Raw genomic sequence first — 7,081 nt, 5'->3', positions numbered from 1 at the left:
CGATGGAGGAGCCTTCCGGGGGCACTTCCCCGTCCCGGCGGCGTGCCGGAACGGAGACTCCTGTCCCCCAGATCTTGGCTTCGCGATGGCGGCGGCTCTGGAAGGTTTTCTCTGGTTTCGTCGAACGTGATAGGGTTTTCGCGACGGAGACCTTAAGTAGGCGGAAGGGCAGCCTCGGAGGGGACCTGGTGGGCCCATACACTAGGGGTCGCGGCCCCCCCTCTGGCCGCGCCAGGGTGGCGTGTGGGGCCCCCAGGGCTTCCCTCTGGCGGCTCTCGGGTGTTCTGGAAGCTTCGTCCAATCCTAAGATGCTGGGCGTTGATTTCGTCCGATTCCGAGAATATTTCCTTACTAGGATTTCTGGAACCAAAAACAGCAGAAAACAACAACTGGCCCTTCGGCATCTCGTCAATAGGTTAGTTCCGGAAAACGCATAAATATGACATATAATGTGTATAAAACATGTGAGTATCATCAATAATGTGGCATGGAACATAAGAAATTATCGATACGTCGGAGACGTATCAGTAACAGATAAATACTACTCAAACATAACCCAGCCGATTACACATATCCCCTTCAACAAAGCGAAGAAGCAATGTAAAAGGCACTCAATGGTGGACAAGTTTTATTAGGTATCGATTGTAGTAATGCTATATTACTACGCAAGTTATTATCAGATTATTAACAACAAGTATAAAGTGTAAGTTGTTCTATGATGAAGCTATACAATTCCAAGTCGTCCATAACCGCGGACACGGCTTATCGATAAGATGTACACCCTGCAGGGGCTGCCCAAATGTAACCATACGCATGCACGACTCGCTTCTTACAGGCGATGTCTCACAACAAGACCGTTCTCAGTTCAACAAGAAAGTCTAGGGGGGCCACCCAACTAAGCTACCCGTGACGAAGTTCGGCCGTACTCCGAGACGGAATCAGAGGTTTGCGCCGGCAGCTAGGCGTGCAAGCCACACGCTTCGCTAAACGTGCCGCAAGGTACAGTACAGAATATAAACACCCGAAGGCAACATGAAGTAAACACCCGAAGGAAACAATATATAAATATGCATGCGCCAAATAAAACCAAGGTTGTGGCCCCCCTTTTCAACCGACTTGAGAAAAGGTAATGTGTGAGGAGGGGTCCCAATAATCGTCCCCACGTACGGGTAGAGCGCTCAATCTCGGAATAGATAACAAGAACTCGGGTCCTAGGGGACATTAGCAAGTCAAAGTTCCGATGCTTTCGCAAAGGGGCTCACAGATGCCTCTGCTTACAATTTTAGTTGTTAGGAAGTAAGTAAAACATGTGTATCTCCAACAACTGATATAACATGTGATAACCTCCCAACAACCCAACATATCCCGATAATAGATCGAGATAAACAACAGAGCCTAAACACGCCTACGACTCGCAAGGCTCAAACATCAGGCAACGGCTATGGGTAAGGAATGATACATATATGATTATTATGGTAACACGTGGAATAGGACACGTGACTCGATAAAGAAGCGCAACCTATGTATAGCAGTGCGAGGGAGAGCAAAATATAAAATAGGTGAAGAGGGAGGGCTCGCCTGTGAAAAGCTGCAGAAGAACTTGTCGTATCTCACAACACCACTTCGTGATCCTATCCGGGAAGAAGCAAATGCTGGAACACACAACGCATGCAAGTCTTACTACTACGGATAAATAAGATCCAGCATGATCAAGATGATATGCATGGCATGGCAACGATGATGCGATGCAACTTATCCAAATTAATCGGGGTCGGAACCCTGGACAAACAAATTAGAGTTGGAGTTGCATTTTATACCGCCAAAATTAAGGGTGGATTAGCATAGCAAACATGGCAGGGGTGATTTACATCAAAGTTAAATGGAACCGAGACAACATTTATATAGTATCTCACATATTCCATATGTTCCATATTAGGTGATAATGCAAATTATCAACGCGCTACATGATGAGAGATGTAAACAGGCATATAGATGGCATATTCATGATCCTTGCATTTTTTCTGATCAAAATTGATATATAACACTTTTCATTTTGAATTACCATTTAAAAGTTATTAACAGAATGGTTTTGTTATTTAAAATAGAGAGAAAATAATTTATTTTAATTAGAAAAGGGACCTGAACGAAATGTCGAGACAGGGGAAGGACCCCGGGTTTATTTTCAAAACGTGCAGGGGATTATCGTTGAAACGATTAGAACAAGGACTGCGGGTTTAGGAATTAGAACATGCAGGGGCCCTTGTGCAAGATTGCAGATCTGGAGGGGGTTAGGCCTTTTCTCACCGAGGACGCAACCAGACGAGAGACTGACGCATGGGGCCTGATGCCACGTTGGCGCCAGCGTGGCAAAGCTTGGTTGCACCGTTCTCTGACGAAACTGAAAGAGAGGGGAGATGTTAGCGTCGCGGCGAGCGGAGGAAAACCGGCAACCGTGGTCACATCGGGCGGCGCCACGCGCAGAGAAGGAGGGGGGAAAGCATAGTCTCACCCCGGGGAGTTCGAAGGCAAAGCGGGCGGGCTCGAGGAGGAGGAGGGTCACCGGGAGGAAGATGGGTGCGTCGGGCCGTGGCGTGCGTGCTGCCGATGCGGACGAGGGCGACACGGTTGAGCACGACCTCGACGAGGAAGGCGCAAGGGCTCGAACAAGAGGGGGTCTGGAGGCGCGACGTTGAGATGACCAGAAACGGGCGGCGTAGGCTGCAGTAGACCGTGGAATTGTGGCCGTCGACGAGGTACTGCAGGCAGGGACGACGGTCACCATGATGAGGGGGAAGAACCCGGAAGAAAAACAGAGGAATACGATGTCTGGGAGGAGTGCGAGCTCACCAGGGACTCGATGGCGTGCTCAGAAGGGGCGGAGGAGGCCCACGGTGGCCGGAATTCGGAGAAATTGGCCGCCGGTGCTGATGGGGAACGAGGTCGTCGTCGGCGATTTAGGGCGCCTTGAGTCGATTCCTTGCAGAGAGAGGTAGAGGGCGTCGAGGCGCTTCTGATGGTGTTATCAGCTCATCGGGGGAGGAACCAGAGCGGCGACGCGATGGTGGAGCTCATGACGGTGGCTATGGGGTTTTTCCCCTGCGTTGCTTCTACTTGGAGGGGAATAAAGGGAAGGAGAGAGAGGCGTAAGGAGGAGGAGAGAAGGTGGGTGAAGAAAAGCGTGGTCCAGGGAAAAGGAAAGGCCAAGGGGAGGTTCATCTGGTGAGAGGGGGAGCTCATGCTCGCTGCATGACGGGGAAGGCGACAAGGAAAAGAAAAGGAGGGTGAGGTCGAAGCGTTACGAGCCATGAAGAGGTGGGTGATACGTCCAAAACGTATCTACTTACCCGAACACTTTTGCTATTGTTTTGCCTCTAATTTGTGTACTTGGGATACAACTAACACGGACTAACGCTGTTTTCAGCAGAACTGTTCTGGTGTCTCGTTTTTATGCAGAAATCCAACTTTCAGGAAAATCCTCGGAATTTATGCGAAAGGTCTTATTTTTCCAGAAGATTGACGGAGCCAGAAGGGCAAGCCAGGTGGAGGCCCGAGGGCCCAACACACTAGGCCGGCGCGGCCCAGGAGGGGGGCGCGCGGCCCTAGCGTGTGGCCCCCTCGGCCGGCCACCAACGCCCTCCTTTGGACTACTTAACGCCTTCGACCTAAAAACGCACGGGGGGTAAGAAGAAATCGCCAGAAACCATCCAGTACGCCGCCACCGTTGCGAAACTCCGTCTCGGGACCAGAAACTCCGTTCTGGCACTCCGCCGGGACGGGGAATTGGAGGAGATCATCGCCAACATCACCACCGAAGCATCTCCATCGACCAGCCATGTTTCCCCCATCCATGTGTGAGTAATTCCCCCGCTGTAGGCTGAAGGGGATGGTAGGGATTGGATGAGATTGGTCATGTAATAGCATAAGATTGTTAGGGCATAGTGCCTAGTGTCCGTAATTGGTACTTTTATGATATTGTTGCAACTTGTTATGCTTAATGCTTGTCACTAGGGCCCGAGTGCCATGATCTCAGATCTGAACATGTTATTGTTTTATGATGATATTCATTGCTTTATGATCTTACCTGCAAGTTGTATACACGTATTGTTGTCCGGAACCTAAGGCCCCAAAGTGATAGAAATTGGGACAACCGAAGGGGAAGGCGGTGATATGAGGATCACATGTGTTCACGGAGTGTTAATGCTTTGCTCCGGTGCTCTATTAAAAGGAGCACCTTAATTTCCAGTAGATTCCCTAGAGGCCCGGCTGCCACCGGCTGGTAGGACAAAAGATGTTGTGCAAGTTTCTCATTGCGAGCACGTACGACTAAATATGGAACACATGCCTATTGATTGATTAGTACTTGGATACCGTTTTATTATTATCTCGCAAATGCCCTGCCTTGATTGTTACATGAGTTTCTCTCATCCATGCAACGCCCGTTCATCCATCCCTGTGCCTACAGTATTTTAATCCTGCTCGTTTACTATAATCACTACCGTTGTCTTTGTTACTCTGCTCGTTGTTATTTCACTACTGCTACTGCTATAAAACTGTTACTACTGATAAACTCTTGCGAGCAAATCTGTTTCCAGGTGCAACTGAATTGACAACTCCGCTGTTAAGGCTTACAAGTATTCTTTGTCTCCCCTTGTGTCTAATCAATAAATTGGGTTTTACTTCCCGCGAAGACTGTTGCGATCCCCTATACTTGTGGGTCATCAAGACTATTTTCTGGCGCCGTTGCCGGGGAGCATAGCTTTATTTGGAAGTTCACTTGGATTGATATTGTTCGCTGCAAATTCTCCATCATGGGTAAACCTCGCGATACTAAAGTCGCCATATTACCATCCACTACAAGAAAAGGTACAACTCCGAGTACCTCTGCTGCGCTCTTGATTCACCATCTGTGATAGATAAACTTGTTTCACCACCACATGCTTCACATGCTGGTACTTCTGCTAGATCTGAAAATTCTTATAATATTGATGATGCTTCTGCTGTGCTTGATGATAGTGGTTCATTGGGATCTTTTCTAGATGCTACAATTGCTAGGTCTAGACAAATTGAAAATACTGAAACTCCTAATGAAGATGCTGCTACACTCGTTAATTCACCTCGAGTCTCGTTGAATACTCTAGTGATGATCTTGATGAAGATTATGTAGAAATTGATGATGATTTTATTGATAAATGCAATGCTACTACTGATGCAAGAAAAATTAAAAAGTTGCTTGCACAACATACTCGTTAGATATAAACTGTCTCCTGATCCTAAATTTGCCACATCTCCTATAAACATTAAGGATAAGGATTATGACTTTTCTCTTGATTTATCTCATATATCTATTGTTGAGAAAACACCTTTTTGTGGCACTGAAAAAGAAAGTGTTGTAGAACACATGATTGAGCTATCTACTCTGAGTAGCTTGTTTTCTGATGATGTTAAGAAGCGTACTTATTTCGTTGCTAAAATTTTCCCTTTCTCATTAAAGGATGATGCTAAAACTTGGTATAATAGTTTGCCACCTGATTCTATTAATAGTCCAAAAGAATTGCTTGATGTTTTCTTCCGGAAATACTTTCCTGCTAGTGCTCAACATATTGCTTTGCAGAGAATTTATAATTTTGATCAGGAAGATGGAGAGAAATTGCCGGAGGCTTGGGCTAGATTTTGCTCTCTTATTAGAGCTCGGCCTGAACATGATTTGGAAAAGCATGATTTACTTGATATATTTTATAGTGGACTAACCATTGAGTCTAGGGCATACCTGGATAGTTGTGCTGGTTGTGTTTTCAGGAAAAGAACTCCAGACGACGCTGAAGAATTATTGGCTAGAATAGGCCGGAATCATGATGATTGGTCTACACCTGAACCAACCTCGACACCAATATTGAAGAAGAGGGGTATGATTAAATTAAATGATGAAGATATGAGGGAAGCCAAGAAATCTCTTAAAGAGAAGGGTATTAAATCCGAAGATGTGAAGAATTTACCTCCCATAGAAGATTTATGTAAGATCACTCCCCCTTCATCCATGTTTGAGGTACACTCTCTTGAACGCTTTACTAGAGAAGATATTCCGTATTCAAAACCTCCTGCTCAATTCTTAGATGAGTTTGATAATTATATTGTTAAGCAAAGTAATTTCAATATGAGAGTAGAGAATCATTTAATGGAAAATTCTCGTGCTATTGGTGAATTGCATGGTATTGTGGAGAGAACCTCCAATGATGTTAAGATGCTTGTTAAACATTTTCAAATGGTTCAAAGTCAAATTGATCAACTCACTGAAGTGCAAAATGACTTGTTAAAAGATAATTCTAAAGAAAAACATGCTTATGAAGTAACAACTAGAGGCGGTGTTTCTACCCAGGATCCTCTATATCCTGAAGGGCATCCCAAAAGAGTTGAACAAGATTCTCAACGAACCGAAACTAGTGCTCCATCTAAGAAAAAGAAAAAGAAACATAAAACTCGTTGTAGAATCCTCCGAGCCTCGTTAATGATCCTAATAGTATTTCTATTTCGATGCTGAAACTGAAAGTGGTAATGAACATGATAAAGATAATGATAAGAATGATGCTTCGATAAAGAAGAGGTTGAAGAAGAACCTCGAAAAGCATGCTAAAAATAAAAAGTATACTAAAGAAGATTTTATTGCTAAGAAACATGGTAATGAAAGGGAACCTTGGGTCCAAAAGCAAATGCCTTTTCCTGCTAAGAAACTAAAATCAAAGGAAGAAGAACACTATAATAAATTTTGTGATTGGATGAAACCTTTATTCCTGCAAATACCTTTGACTGATGCTATTAAATTGCCTCCTTATTCAAAGTATATGAAAGATATTGTGTCTAACAAAAGGAAGATTCCTAATTAGGAGATTTCCACTATGCTTGCTAATTACTCTTTCAATGGCAAAGTTCCAAAGAAGCTTGGCGATCCAGGTATACCGACTATTCCTTGTTCTATTAAGAATAATTATGTTAGAACTGCTCTATGTGATTTGGGAGCGGGTGTTAGTGTTATGCCTTTCTCTCTTTACAAGAGACTTTATTTAGATAAGTTGATACCGACTGATAT

The sequence above is a fragment of the Lolium rigidum genome, chromosome 1 (assembly GCF_022539505.1).
Source record: "Lolium rigidum isolate FL_2022 chromosome 1, APGP_CSIRO_Lrig_0.1, whole genome shotgun sequence".
In the NCBI taxonomy this organism is placed as follows: Eukaryota; Viridiplantae; Streptophyta; class Magnoliopsida; order Poales; family Poaceae; genus Lolium; species Lolium rigidum.
Note: the sequence above shows the minus strand (reverse complement) of the source record.